Raw genomic sequence first — 16,196 nt, forward strand, 5'->3', positions numbered from 1 at the left:
TATATTGTAAAGGAGACCAAAGTTTAAGAATAAAATTGGGTTATAGACTTTGTTGTACTCACTCTCACTAAATGAATTAACATTGTTACATATTTTGAAAATTTAATCAGTGAATTGCATATTCCTTATATTCTTAAAACACGTTAAAATTTATGCTAATTGGATGTTATTTGCCATTCAATCCATAAAATTATTTTTTATGTATAATTTTAGATTACAAAAACTTGAAATTTAAATATTTGATTAACGACATAGCTATTGATCTTTTATCCCCTTGAAATGTTGCAAGTATGAAGTATTTAAGAAGAAAATGTAATTAAATGGTGGCTTTGTTAAAATTCACGTTCAATAAAAAAAATATTGAATAGAATTGTAGCCATAATCTACAATCATGCTTGTTGCCAAATTTTGTCTAGAATTTAATTATATTAGGCCTAAAAAAAATTTAGGGTGGTCACAAAGTATTTTTAAAGATAAAAAAAAAAATCATAAATTTTTAAAATCTATAAATAATAATTTTATTTTTTTCCAAGTTAGGGTGGTCTTGTGACTACCTGAACTCTATGTAGAGCCACCCTTGAATTAGAATATAATTAAATATATAAATAGATTATATCATATAGATTTATGGTAAATAGCAGGTTTCTGAGCATCTCTAACCGGTTTTGCCATCCCATCCTATTTTACCATCCCAAAAAACTACTTTATCAATTATATCATACCATTTTACAATACACCCAACATCCCATATTTTATTTTTTCATACTACATATTAAAATAATATAAATTACATAATAAAATAATATAAAAAATCTGTCTCTCTCTTCTCTTCATCTCTGTTCTCCGTCTCTTTGTTTTTCCCTCTCTCATCCACCCACCACCAACCCTAACCCAGAACAACCACCCACCAATACACACCTGCAACTTGAAAAAAGCCTTGATTTTTTTTTCTCTTCACTGCCAATTCAGCCATACTCACAAAGAAAGAAAGAGCAGAGATAAAATTCAGCCACCATCCATATCAAACCCATACCCAATTTAGCCATACCCACCTCTTCCTTTAGGCATCGGTCACAATAGGAAAAAAAAAAAAAAAAAAAAAAACACACACACACACAACACACAGAACCCAGATCGCAACCCAAACCTCTTCCTTTAGGCATCGGTCACAACAAGAAAAAAAAAAAAAAAAAAAAAAAAAAAAACTAGATTGCAACCTAAAAGAATCAGATTGCAACCCACTTCGGTGGCGCTTTTTGACACCAGACTCTCCACTTCAGCACTTGCAAGCTCGCGTTCATTGCTTTCCTCCTATTCACCGCATTGTTCATCATCACGCTATCCAACGGCATCATCATGGAGAGATTGGCTCGTGTCACAGAGAGATCGGCTCGTGTTGCTCCGAGCACCTACGATCTACATGGACTCAATGGTGGCGATGAACCGAAATCCACGACGTCTGGTTTTGAACCTTGCATTGGAGATGGACCGAAAGTGTGATAGAGAAGAGGGAGAAAGAGAGAAAAGTGTGAGAGACAAAGAAAGACAGAGAGAGAGATGAGAGATGAGAAAGAAAAAAGGTGGAATAAAATATTAATATTATTTTTGGCATATTGCTATAGTACCATCTTACATTTAAGATGGTACTTGTAAGGTTGAATTTAATCAATCATCTTGTTGGCTTTATTCCATGCCAAATTTGCTTGTATTTCAGCAATTAGTAACTCTGTATTTAGGTGGGATTATTGTAAGGGTAGTGAGTGAGATAGTGTGATGAAATGCTCAAGAGTATGCAAGAAAAACAGAGACTCGAGACTGGATCTCGCGGCTACAAGCCGCTAGACGTAGCACACGTGCCAGGCATGCTAGAAGTTGAAGCGTCATGCTAGCTGGAGCACTACAGGACAAAATAGGACAATTGGCCGTTCAGTTATCTCACGGCTGGATCTCATAACTCAGTCAAGCCGCGAGGCCAAGCCGCGAGCTAGCCTTATTTTGAAAAACCTGACTCCTTAGAGAAAAACAAGATTGATTCATCCAAAATCTTCACATAAGAGACTCTTTAAATTCCTCTACTCCCTTCCTCTCCATTGTTAAATCCTTGAGATGCCTTTTTACCAAAACCTTTTCTCACCATATCCATTACTGTGAGAGGGCTGTTTGGTGTTCTGGGAAGCAGTTAGGAAGGAACCAATTTGACATTGGTAGATGCTATGGTCAAGTAGTGGAATCCGAGAAGCTAGAAAAGAAATAGGTTCGGCGTAACTTCGTTGGAGCAAGAAGCTTGGAGGGCTTAGGTACATTAGGTAGATTAGGCTTGGAGGGTCTATTGCTGTTTATGTATCCCAACTATATTTTCTAGTGGATTACTTATTGCTTGGAGAGCGGCGGAGAGGTTTTACACCAAGGGCTTCGGTTTCCACTTTGATAACACATCGTTGTGTTGTCCCTGTGTTTGCATCTCTCTTCTCTTAATCTTTGCCTTCTAATTTTTTGCTGTGGATGTGATTTTTAATTGACTTAGATTGTTTACCAATTCTGTTTATAGCTTGTGTTCATTTTCCGCACACTTATTATTTGTCATAAAGCTTGAATTGGTTATTTTGTAATTGGGGGTCTAAACGTTCAAGGGTGTTTTATACACTATATGAACTTTCAATTGGTATCAGAGTATACACTTTTATCAGAGCATACACTTTTATTGGTTTCATTACCATAGTGTGATCCTTAACCCCATATTGAGATGGACCGGTCTCAATTCCTAAATGCACCTCCATATTTTGATGGTAGTAATTATGCTTTTTGGAAGGTTCGCATGAGAGCATTTTTATGTTTCATTGATGAATCAGTTTGGGATGCTGTTGATATAGGTTAGACCAGGCCTGAGGAAGCCAAATCCACATGGGATAAGGCAGCACTCGCCGCATCTAATGCTAACAGTAAAGCACTTAATGCAATTTTCTATGGTGTGTCTCCAGATGAGTTTCACAGGATTTCTCACATTACCATTGCCAAAGAAGCATGGGAGATATTAGAGACCACCTACGAATGCACGAAGAAAGTGAAAGACACCAAGCTGAAGATGTTGACCACTCGGTTTGAGGAGCTAAAAATGAGTGAGGATGAGTCCTTTGACTCTTTCTATAGCAAGTTGAATGAAGTGGTTGTCAGTAAGTTCAATTTGGGAGAGAAAACGAAGGATTCTAAAATAGTAAGGAAGATCCTTCAATCATTGCCGGAAAGCTTTCTTGCCAAAGTGACAACGATTGAAGAGAGTAAGGACCTTGATGACATCAAAGTCCAAGAGCTGATTGGTTCTCTTCAAACTTATGAAATGTCGCTACCCAATCAACGAAAGAGCAAATCTCTTGCTCTTAAGACCAATAATGAAAAGTTGGAAGTCCATGACTCATCGGATGAGGATATGGTTGACAAAGATGTTGCATACCTTGTGAAAAATTTTCGAAAATTCTTGAAATTCAAGAATAATGGTAAATTTAGTGATAAAGGGAAATTTCAAAGTTTAGGAAGGGAGAAAAGGGAATTCAAAAAGAAAGATGGAAAAGAATCCTAATCTACACAAGGTGTCACTTGTTTTGAATGCAACGGGCATGGACATTTTAAGAAAGAATGTCCGAATTATTTGAAATCAAAAGGCAAGGTGTATGCCACGACACTGAGTGACTCGGATTCATGCAACTTAGATTCTGAGGAAATTTGTGACGAAGAAGGGAATTATTATGCTTTTATGACTATTGCCTATGTTGAGTCTTCAGACGAGTTGAATTTGCTTGTACGAGAACTTGGAGAACTTAGTGATGAATAATCATTGGGAGTTGTTGAAGAATCAGATGTTGAAGAAGATGAAAGAACAACCAATCTTCAAGAGAATTATAACTCACTCTTGGAGAAGTCGGGTGAGTACACAAGGGTGGCCAAAGTAATTGTGAGAAAGATGAAGAAGGCAAAGGAAGACTATAAAAGTCTCATAATTTGCTATAAGGAGGCCAAATATGAGATAGAGACACTGAATGGTGAGCTTTCAGAAGCCTACACAAAAGTGAGATTTCTTGAACAAGAGGTTGTGCAAGCAAATGCTAAGATAGAAAGGGTCTCCACCAAGAAGCTAAATGATGTTATTTCATCTCAAAAGCATTTTTCAGACAAATCCGGGTTGGGATATACCGGAGGGAGTAGCTCATCTAAAAATATCACCAAAGAAGTGAAGTTTATAAAGGCCAAAGAGTCAGTTGAAGTTGGCCCTACTGCTGAGAAGCCCAAGATAGAGGAGAAGAGGAATGTGGAGAACCAACGGATGTTGAACAACCCCCGTAATCAATCTGTGGGTAGGTCTGAATCCCAAGCCAAGTCTCGTCCACAATCACAAAGAGGTCCTAGATCGAACTATGTGTGTCATCATTGTGGACTTTACGGGCATACTCGACCAAATTGTCAAAAGCTGAGAGCAATGAATAATGCAACTGCTCCAAGGTCACGAGGACCTAGAAATGACAGTAGAAATTGGGCTGGTGAACCATCAAGAGATCATAGTGGTGATCCCGGAATGATGGACGTAATGAAGATGATTGGTGCTTTCACCAACTACTTGGAGAGCTTCACACAAAGGTTTGAAAGCCCTAACTTTCATACCCAATTGAAAGTTCAATAAACGTGTAAAAACACCTTTGAACGTTTAGACCCCCAAATAACAACTTAATCAATTCAAGCAATATGTCAAACAACTAGTGTACGGAAACTTAACATATGCTATCATACGAAATTGATTAAATACTATCTAAGCCATAACAAAATAAAATCCACAGCAGATAATTTAAAGGCAAAGATAGAGGAAGGAAGATGCAAACACAAAGACAACACGCTATGTGTTATCGAAGAGGAAACCGAAGTCCTCGGCGAAAAACCTCTCCGCCGCCCTCTAAGCGGTAATCAATCCACTAGAAAATATAGTTGGGATACAAGGACAGCAATAGACCCTCCAAGCCTAATCTACCCAGTACACCTAAGCCCTCCAAGCTTCTTGCTCCAACGAGGTTGCGCCGAACCTTTTTCTTTTCTAGCTTCCCGGATTCCGCTACTAGACCGTAGCATCAACCAATGAAGATTGGTTCCTTCCTAACTGCTTCCCAGAAATCCAAACAGCAGTCTCACAATGATGATAATGGTGAGAACCTGGTTTGGTATAAAGCCTCTCAAGGATTTGACAATGGAGAGGAAGAGAGTTGAGGAATTTGAAGAGATTCTAAGGTAGAGATTGTGGGTGAAACAATCTGGTTTTTCTTTAGGGTTTCTCTCTCAAAATTCTCTCTGGAAGCTCTCTTTCAATTGTGGGTAAAAGAGGTATTTATACTGGAGTGGAGAGGAATGTGAAACGTCAGAATTCTACAAAACAGGGGTGGCTCGCGGCTTGACTAAGTCGCGAGACCCAGTCTCGAGATAACCGTATGGCCAGTTGTCCTGTTTTGTCCTGTAGTGCTCCAGCTAGCAAACTGTTCACCTTCCAGCATGCTTGGCACGTGAGGTTGCTTCTGGCGGCTTGAAGCCGCGAGTAACCCGCGAGACCCAGCCGCGACACTCTGTTTTCTTGCACACTCTTGAGCAAACTTCACTCTATCTCACTTACTACCCTTACATCAAACCCACCTAAATACAGGGTTACTAAATGCTGAATTACAAGCAAATTTGGCACGGAATAAAGCCAATAAGATGGTTGAATAAATTCAACCTTACAATCTCTCCCTTTGGCTATTCCGTGACAAAACCCTAAAACAGACTCTAGACTTAACATGTGAGTTGGGAACAGTTGAACAAAAACTCACTCACACCTAACTCTAGAAGCTGTGAAGCACTTGAATCATATGAACATAATACTCCTGAAACACAACAATACACCATGATCATTGTAAGCAGAAAATTATACAATGCATATGAAACAGGCAATAAGTGATCAAGCAAAGATGGAGTTATGAAACAAACCATGGCTTGATCAACCAAGTGAACACCACAAGGTAGTGATCACAGTGCTCATTAACACTTGGAATGAACACAAGAACATACAAGTTAACAAGCACAAGGCAAGACACTTGTATGCACAACACTCAACCAATGCATATCACACAAGGCATATGCATCTAGGAACAATCCTACAAGGGCACAAGAGTGACAGTACATAAACCAAAATGCATAACATTTAGATTAAAGTACTGATTTCAACATAGTATAAAGGCTGTACTAGGCAAGGAACAAACCATAAAGCCTACAAACATGCAAAAGACATAAACCCTAAAAGCTTACATAAGCACATGGGTACAAAACCAAACATCCTGAATAACATCATCAAAATATATTAAACTTTAAACCAAGAGTATAAGTTAAGAGTTAGAAACAATACACCAAGAAAACATAGTGTATCAAACCCATAAACCACTAAAAGTACTTAAAACATGACTCCCCCTCAACACATTACTCCCCCTTAAGGGCTGCTCTTTTGCTTCTCAGTCCATCCTCAACAGAAACATCTCCCCCTTTTTGTCAGGAATGGCCAAATGGTCAGTGTTCAGGCTGAGTGGTGAAGCTGTCAAGTTTTGCAGACAAAACATCAATCTGATCCTGCATAGCTTTCATCCTCTCAGAGTGCTCAGTCTGGACTTCTCTAATCCCATCAAGTCTTTCCAGAATGATTTGGAAAGCATCTGGAGGAGTATCTGAAGAAGTTGATGCTCTGGGTCTTTTGCCACTCCTCCTGGGTGTTGAGGTTGATGGATGCCCGGCTGCCTCTGCTTCAGTCTCCATTGGGACTCCTTCTCCTTCGTCACCTTCATCTTCTTCTCCTGGAAGTCTAACACTTATCCTTTTGCAGGTAAGCCTGTTAATTGCAGAAGGTGTGGACATGGGACTGATGTCTTGTGGGATAGGAACACCCTTCCTTTTAAAAATCCTCATAAGCAAACTGGGAAAGATCAGTTTTGGCCTAGAGGTTGTTCTTGTCTCATCCACAATGATGTCATATATGTGGGAACTTATGTCTATGAAGTTCTTTTCTTTGAGATCCATCAGAAAGATTGCTCTAGCACAATTGATGGTAGTCAACTTCTTAATGGGATAGAGGTTAAACATCATGATGATCGTTAGGCACCTCATGTCCACTGGAAAGGCAGTGGTATTCAAACATTTTCCTTCTCTCTGCCCACCTATCCTTTGTTGAACTGTTTCAATGGATACACTCCTATCCTTGTAGTTGATAAACTCCTCATCATCTAATCCTTCAAGTCCTAGTGCCTCATCTATGACATGAGCATCTACAATGAATTCTTTCCCTCTAACCCAGCAGCTTAACTCATTCTCCTTTATCACAGCATTTGAGTAAAATTCCCTAATCAGGGGTTCACAAACTACAGGGAAATCACTCAGAAGTTTTTCCCATCCTCTACCTTCAAAACAACTGGGGATAAAGGTTTGTCTTAAATCCTCCAAATCAACAAATCTCTCTTGAATAATTCCTGCACTCAAGAAGTTATCCCTGTATCTCTCAAAGTGATGAACTGACCTAAAAAGCTTAGAATCCATTTTCAACCTTTTGTCAGCCTTCTTCGCAGTAGTTTTCTTCTTAGGAGGTGAGGGAGCCATCTGTGATCAATCAGAAGAGGCCACAACAATACAGAGCAATATACGTGTAAAACAAGTTAGTCTCATGTAATTATCAAAGAGATATCATCCATACAACTGAACTTGAAGCATTTAAACACAGGCTATTTAGATCAATCACATGGAAAAGCAAGCCTAAGATAGGAAATACACATAACAGCATCAGATATAGAAACTAACTTAAAGGCAGTCATATGTCAATGAGACAAAAACTGAAAATGATATGACACATAAACAGTATTGTGAAGCACACATATGCTCCCAAAAGATTAACACAAAAGAGCAGGCATATTTAGCACATTAAACTCACAACCCCAAAAAAAATTGAAACAACTCAACAGCTCAAAGAACAGTGAAAATCAAAGAATCACATAGCTAAGCACAGAATGAAGAGTAATAGTGAAACAACTAAGAACAAATCATATTCTAGCAGCAGCATTCGCAATCTAAGTGTGAACAAGGAGCAAATTCTGAAACACAAACCCATTTCTAAAACACAAATATATGCGAAAGATCAAAGGGAAAAACACAAAATCAAGTAGAAAAGAGTGGAAAACTGAAAACCCATACCTGTGATGTGAAGATTTTGAGCTACAAGTGTGCAACAATGGAGATTGGAAATGAGAGCACGGAGTGTTTGGGAGGGAGAAGATGAACAGTCACAAAAATTCGAGGGAAAAACTGAAAATGATTTAAAAAACTGCTCTTATTTCTGTAAGACACGCGATTTTCGCGACTGGAAGAAGTCGCCACATAGTCGCCAGCTTAAGCCGCCAAAACACACAAGACCAAAAATTTGAAAATTTTTCTAAGTGTTTTTCGCGACTGGAAGGTCTACCCACGAGTGAGTCGCGAGCTGAGCCGCGAAAATCTCTGAGTAACCTCGCGACTGGACCTTCCACTCGCGAACAAGTCGCCAAAAATTACCCGCGGAGACGCGACTGAGGCTCGTAACTTGACATACCCGCGACTGAGCCGCCAAAACAGGGCAAAACAGGTTTTTGAAATTTTCAGATTTTTCAAACAAAATACTTTCCAAAAACACCTAAAACACTCAAAAATCTTTTTGTGCTTGAATCAACAAAGATTGAGCATGTGAAAACACATTTCATCAAGTACAATCACACAAATGAATATGGCATTTATTGAACATAAACTTGTGTGTTGTGTGTGGATATCAACAATGAGATAGTCCTTAGACTAATGTGAAGCTTCAATGATCAATTCAACCAAGCCATACACAATTAGCACTAGATCATGTGACCCATCTCAATTATAGAAATATGTATATATGACTTCCCACAAAACTTGATAACATGATTTGGAGCTTTACATTTGACTCCACTTTTAATCATAACATTTGATCTTTTTGATCTTTTGAGTCAATCACCTCTCATTGTGAGAGTGATATAGGATATTTCACTTTAATGAATAAGCCTTTGGCTTTTTGAATGAACAATCACTTCAATATAAGGTCGCTTACCCTTTTTCCTAGTCAAATACTAGAGTGTGCGACAGGCTTTTGCAGCTCAATATCTCTTTTCATTTGGAGATTTACATTTGGAGAGCTCTTTTTAGCAAAACAAAAATAAAGAGTGGGAAGATATATAGACACAAGTCTATGCAAGTCTCAAGATCAACAAAACCATTCACTAATCATTCATGACAAGTTTGAAGATCTATTTACAACAATCACAAAGATTTCAAGATTTTTCCCACAGTGATATAAGTGCATAAATACAAGCAATGCTCGAAAATGCACAAAGCCATTAGCACAAAGGTACAAGGCAAAACAAGTTTTGAGACAAAAACTCAACAAAGTCAATCAAGCTTTTTGATTTTCTATTTTTTATGTGATTTTTGGATTTTTGACACAAGAAACAAAAAGATCGATAAGACAAAATTAAAGAAATGTACAAAAAGACAAACAAACAACCAATCAGCAAAAATAGCAAGCAAAACAATCAAACATAGTCACAAAACATAGGAAGTATTGATGCATGGACATGTTGTAATGCTTATGCATGAGTACCCTTATTCACCCTCACGTCACTTGCGTTTGGGGTGATTTTCTTATAGGATTGGGTACGGGAGTTAGGGCTTTCAAACCTTCGTGAGAAGCTTTCCAAGCAGTTGGTGAATGCACCAATCATCTTCATCACGTTCATCATTCCGGGATCACCATTCTGATCTCTAGATTGATCTCCAGCCCAACTTCTTCTCTCATTTCTAGGTCCTCCTGACCTTTGAGGGGTTGCACTATTCTTTGCTCTCAGCTTTTGGCAATTTGGTCGAGTATGCCCTTGAAGTCCGCAGTAGTGGCACACATAAGTTCCTCTAGGACCTCTTTGGAGTCGAGGACGTGACTTGGCACAAGATTCAGATCTGTCTGCAAACTGATTGCGAGGATTTAACATCCGTTGGTTCACCAAATTCTTCTTCTCCTTCACCTCGAGCTTTTCACCAGTAGAGTCAGCTACAACTGGATCTTTGGCCTTGACAAACTTTACTTCTTTTGTGATATTTCCAGACGAACTACCTCCTCCGGTATATCCCAATCCGGATTTGTCTGAAAAGCTCTTTTGAGATGATATAACATCATCTAGCTTCTTGGTGGTAACCCTCTCTACTTTAGCATTAGCTTGCACAACCTCACTCTCAAGAAACCTTACTTTTGTGTAAGCTTCAGACAACTCTCCATTCAGAGTTTCTATCTCACACTTGGCCTCCCTATATCGGATTAGGAGACTTTTGTAGTCCTCCTCAGTCTTCTTCATTTTTCTCACAACAGCCTTGGCCACCCTTGTGTATTCCCCGGACTTTTCCAAAAGTAAGTTATAATTCTCCTGAAGATTCGCGTTGCTTCCATCTTCTTCAGCATCCGATTCTTCAACAATTCCTAGTGATCCATCATCACTATGTTCTCCAAGGTCTTGCACAAGCAGATTCAGTTCATCTGACGACTCAACATGAGCAATAGTCATAAAAGCTGAATAGTTCCCCTCTCCATCACAGCTCTCTTCAGACTCTGAGTCAGACGAATCCGAGTCACTCAAGGTCGTGGCATACACTTTACCTTTCGATTTCAAATAATTCGGACATTCCTTTTTGAAGTGTCCATGCCCGTTACATTCGAAACAAGTGACACCTTGTGTAGGTTGGGATTCTTTTCCATCTTTCCTTTTGAATTCCCTTTTCTCCCTTCCAGAACTTTGGAATTTTCTTTTATCATCAAATTTGCCATTATTTTTGAATTTCAAAAATTTTTTGAAATTTTTGACAAGGTATGCAACATCTTTGTCAACCACATCTTCTCCCGATGAGTCTTGATCTTCCACCTTCTCATTAATGGTCTTTAAAGCAAGAGATTTACTCTTCCGTTGATTGGGCAGTGACATCTCATAAGTCTGCAGAGAACCCACCAGCTCTTGCACTTTGATTTCATCGAGGTCCTTGCTCTCTTCTATTGCTGTCACTGTAGCTCGAAAACTTTCCGGCAATGATCGAAGGATTTTTCTTACAATCTTCGAGTCCTCCGTTTTCTCCCCCAAGTTGAACTTGCTGACAACCACTTCATTTAACTTCCCATAGAAAGAGTCAAAAGACTCATCCTCACTCATTTTGAGCTCCTCAAACCGAGTGGTCAGCATTTGTAACTTGGTGTCTTTCACTTTCTTCGTGCCTTCATAGGTAGTTTCCAAAATCTCCCATGCTTCTTTGGCCACGGTAATATGAGAAATCCTGTGAAATTCATCTGGAGACACACCACAAAAAATAGCATTGAGTGCTTTACTGTTAGCATTAGATGCAGCAAGTGCTGCCTTATCCCATGTGGATTTTGCTGCCTCTGGTTTGGTCCAACCAATCTCAACAGCATCCCAAACGGATTCATCAATAGAACACAGAAAAGCTCTCATTCGAACCTTCCAAAAAGCATAATTACTACCATCAAAATATGGAGGTGCATTTAGGGATTGAGACCTATCCATCTCAAAAGGGAGTCAAGGATCACACAATGGTAATGAAACCAATATCAGTGTACCCGCTCTGATACCAATTGAAAGTTCAATAAACGTGTAAAAACACCTTTGAATGTTTAGACCCCCAAATAACAACTTAATCAATTCAAGCAATATGTCAAACAACTAGTGTGCGGAAACTTAACATATGCTATCATACGAAATTGATTAAATACTATCTAAGCCATAACAAAATAAAATCCACAGCAGATAATTTAAAGGCAAAGATAGAGGAAGGAAGATGCAAACACAAAGACAACACGCGATGTGTTATCGAAGAGGAAACCGAAGTCCTCGGCGAAAAACCTCTCCGCCGCCCTCCAAGCAGTAATCAATCCACTAGAAAATATAGTTGGGATACAAGGACAGCAATAGACCCTCCAAGCCTAATCTACCCAGTGCACCTAAGCCCTCCAAGCTTCTTGCTCCAACGAGGTTGCGCCGAACCTTTTTCTTTTCTAGCTTCCCGGATTCCGCTACTAGACCATAGCATCAACCAATGAAGATTGGTTCCTTCCTAACTGCTTCCCAGAAATCCAAACAGCTGACTCACAATGATGATAATGGTGAGAACCTGGTTTGGTATAAAGCCTCTCAAGGATTTAACAATGGAGAGGAAGAGAGTTGAGGAATTTGAAGAGATTCTAAGGTAGAGATTGTGGGTGAAACAATCTGGTTTTTCTTTAGGGTTTCTCTCTCAAAATTCTCTCTGGAAGCTCTCTTTCAATCGTGGGTAAAAGGGGTATTTATACTGGAGTGGAGAGGAATGTGAAACGTCAGAATTCTACAAAACAGGGGTGGCTCGTGGCTTGACCTCGCGGCTTGACTAAGTCGCGAGACCCAGTCGCGAGATAATCGTATGGCCAGTTGTCCTGTTTTGTCCTGTAGTGCTCCAGCTAGTAGACTGTTCACCTTCCAGCATGCTTGGCACGTGAGGTTGCTTCTGGCGGCTTGAAGCCGCGAGTAACCTGCGAGACCCAGCCGCGACACTCTGTTTTCTTGCACACTCTTGAGCAAACTTCACTCTATCTCACTCACTACCCTTACATCAAACCCACCTAAATACAGGGTTACTAAATGCTGAATTACAAGCAAATTTGGCACGGAATAAAGCCAATAAGATGGTTGAATAAATTCAACCTTACACCAATCCTATAAGGAAATCACCCCAAACGCAAGTGACGTGTGGGTGAAAAAGGGTACTCATGCATAAGCATTACAACATGTCCATACATCAATACTTCCTATACTTTGTGACTTTGTTTGGTTGTTTGCTTATTTATTGTGTGGGTTGAAATTTGTTTGTTTGTTTTTGTATTCTATCATTTATTTTTTATTTTGATCAATCTTTTCCTTCTTATGTGTCAAAAATCCAAAAAGCACATAAAAAGTTGAAAATCAAAAAGTTTGATCGACATTGTTGAGTTTTGTGTCAAAACTTATTTTGCCTTGTACCTTTGTGCTAATGGCTTTGTGCATTTACGAGCGTAGCTTGTTCCTTTGCACTCTTATCACTGTGGAAGAAATCTTGAAATCTATGTGACTGTTGTAAATAGATTTTCAAACTTGTCATGAATGATTAGTGAATGGTTATGTTGATCTTGAGATATGTATAGACTTATGCCTATATATCTTTCCACTTTTTATTTTCTTGTTTTTGCTAAAAAGAGCTCACCAAATATAAATATTCAAACGTAAAGAGATATTGAGCTACAAAAGCCTGTCGCACATACTAGTATTTGACTAGGAAAAAGGGAAAGTGACCAAAAATAAAGTGTACGATTTTTCAAAAAGCCAAAGGCTATCTCATCAAGGTGAAATATCAAACATCATTCTCACAATGAGTTGTGATTGTTTCAAAAGGATCAAAAAGATTAAATGTTATGATTGAAAGTGGAGTCAAATGTAAAGCTCCAAATTATGTAATCAAGTCTTGTGGGAGGTTATATATGCATATTTCTATAATTGAGATGGGTCACATGATCTAGTGCTAATTATGTATGCCTCGATTAAATTGATCATTGAAGTTTCACATTAGACTAAGGACTATCTCATTATTAATATCCACACACAACACACAAGTTTATGTTCAATGAATGTCATATTCATTTGTGTGATTGTACTTGATAAAATGTGTTTTCACATGCTCAATCTTTGTTGATTCAAACACAAAAGGATTTTTTTTAGTGATTTAGTTGTTTTTGGAAAGTATTTTGTTCTTACAAGAACAGAAAATTTCAAAAACAGTGTTTCCCTGTTTTGGCGACTTAGTCGCGGGTCAGTCAAGTCGCATGCCACAATCATGAGCTCGTGGGTTAGTCTTGGCGACTTGTTCGCGAGTGGAAGGTCCAGTCGCGAGGGTTACACAGAGATTTTCGCGGCTCAGCTCGCGACTCCCTCGTGGGTGAGACTTCCAGTCGTGAAAAACACTTAGCAAATTTTTCAAAACTTTTGGCTTGACGTGTTTTGGCGGGTGAAACTGGCGACTGTCTGGCGACTTACCTCAATTGCGAAGAACGCGTGGTTTGCAAAAAGAAGCTCTTTTTCAACACTGTTCTCAAAAAGGGTCTTAATTTTTTTTCTTGCATCCTGTGACTATTCATTTTCTGGTCTCACTTTCAATATTTCAACACCACTGTGGTCAACTCCAAAATCTTCCACTATTTTATCACCATTTTCTCAATCTTCAAGGATAGGTATGGGTTTTGTCCTCTACTCTTTATTTTTCATAGTTATTGCTTTTTTCCTCATGGATTCTGTGCTTTCTATGATATTTGATTATCTCTTGACTGTGTTTGGGTATCTGATTGTCTAGTGTCTTCATTGTGTGTTTTCGGTGGTTATATTTTGACCTACTCTATATTGCGACTACATTGGGTCATTATTGTCTCTCATTGTCATTTTCTGGTCATTCCCATCTAGTTCTTAGGGTTTTCTTCATAATCCATATTTTGAAACTAACCCACTGCTAATAATGTCTCTTGGATTGTGTTCTTTCCTTTCCTCTATTACATGATGCAGACTGGAAATGTCTCTATTCAAGAAAGCAGCTGTGAAAGGAGGTAGTTCTAAAGGAAAGGAGCCTGTCATTGATGTCAATGACTACTCACCTCAAACAAAAAGGACTCGTTCTCCATTAGGAGTGTTCAACCCCAACAAGTTCAGATCCTATGCTACCTTTCAGACTCATGAGAATTATTTCCGAAATACTACACCATTACTGGAAAGACCTGTTGATCAATCGTCACTTCATGACACTAACATTCCAAAATGGTTTGCCCACAAAGATTGGAATTACCTTCTCTCTGATTTGGATGAAGCTTATGAGAATTTGGTAAAGGAATTTTATGCCAATGCAATTATGGAAGGAGAAGAACTCAAGTGCTGGGTTAGGAGAAAAAGTTTTTCAGTCTCTCTTGCATATTTGGCAAAGATCCTTCACATCAACCGGTCAATGCTTAAAAACTCACCGGTTTATGATGATCTATGTCCAGATGAGGAACTACTTAAGGATGGTCTTGGACAAGACTTGGAATTCTCATCCAATGGAAACTCAGTCAGTGTTTCCTCTCTTCCTCCGAAACTGAGAGTGCTTACAATAGTAATGTTTCACAACTTGTACCCCCATCCAGCATTGGGTATATGATCCTCGAATGTGCCTTGTTTCTTCATGACCTAATCTCTAAAGTAGAGATTGACATTTATGCTCATATCTTTCACGTTCTGTGCAAAACGGTTCTACGAACTGAGTCACGAATATGTGTTCCTTTTTGTTGTCTCATTTCTAGGATCTTGAAGCTCAAAGGAATTCACCCAACAGCAGATGAATCTCCCTGCACAAAACTGAGTCCAATCAACACGTGTACATTCAATGCAAGCATTGGTCATAGTCGGAAGAGAGTCAAACCAGAAACTTCCACATCTCACAGTGGTTCGCGTTTTAGCACTTTCTCCCTTGACGAAAAACTTGACAACATTGTGACATCTGTCCACGAGTTGAGTACCAAGATGTCTGGACTCACATCTACTTTACACCATCACAGCACTCGGTGGGATATGAAGTTTACCTCCTTACAAACTCAATTAGATCAAATTCAGAGGAAGCTAGAAGAGGATATGTAGCTATTCCATGACAAAGAGGGGGAGATGATGTCATAAGGGGAATACAATGAAAGGGGGAGTGATAGCTTGATCAAAGGGGGAGAAAATTATCTAAGGGGGAGTTTTCAACAAGCAGTGCAGTTTCAATATTTTACTTTAAGTTGTCTTTCAGCTTTTTATATTTGTACCCATGTTGCTTTTGTAAGCTTTTAGGGTTTGTTTTCATTATCTGTAGGCTTTATGGTCTGTACCATGCTTTATGCAGCATTTTTGCTTTGTTAAATCAGTACTTCTAACTAAATGTCATGCATTTTCTTGTCAAGTACTATTACTCTTGTGCCCTTGTAGGATTGTTCCTAGATGCATATACTTAGTATATTATGCATTGGTTGAGTGTTGGGCATACAAGTGACT

Source organism: Quercus lobata, chromosome 4 (assembly GCF_001633185.2).
Source record: "Quercus lobata isolate SW786 chromosome 4, ValleyOak3.0 Primary Assembly, whole genome shotgun sequence".
Classification (NCBI taxonomy): domain Eukaryota; kingdom Viridiplantae; phylum Streptophyta; class Magnoliopsida; order Fagales; family Fagaceae; genus Quercus; species Quercus lobata.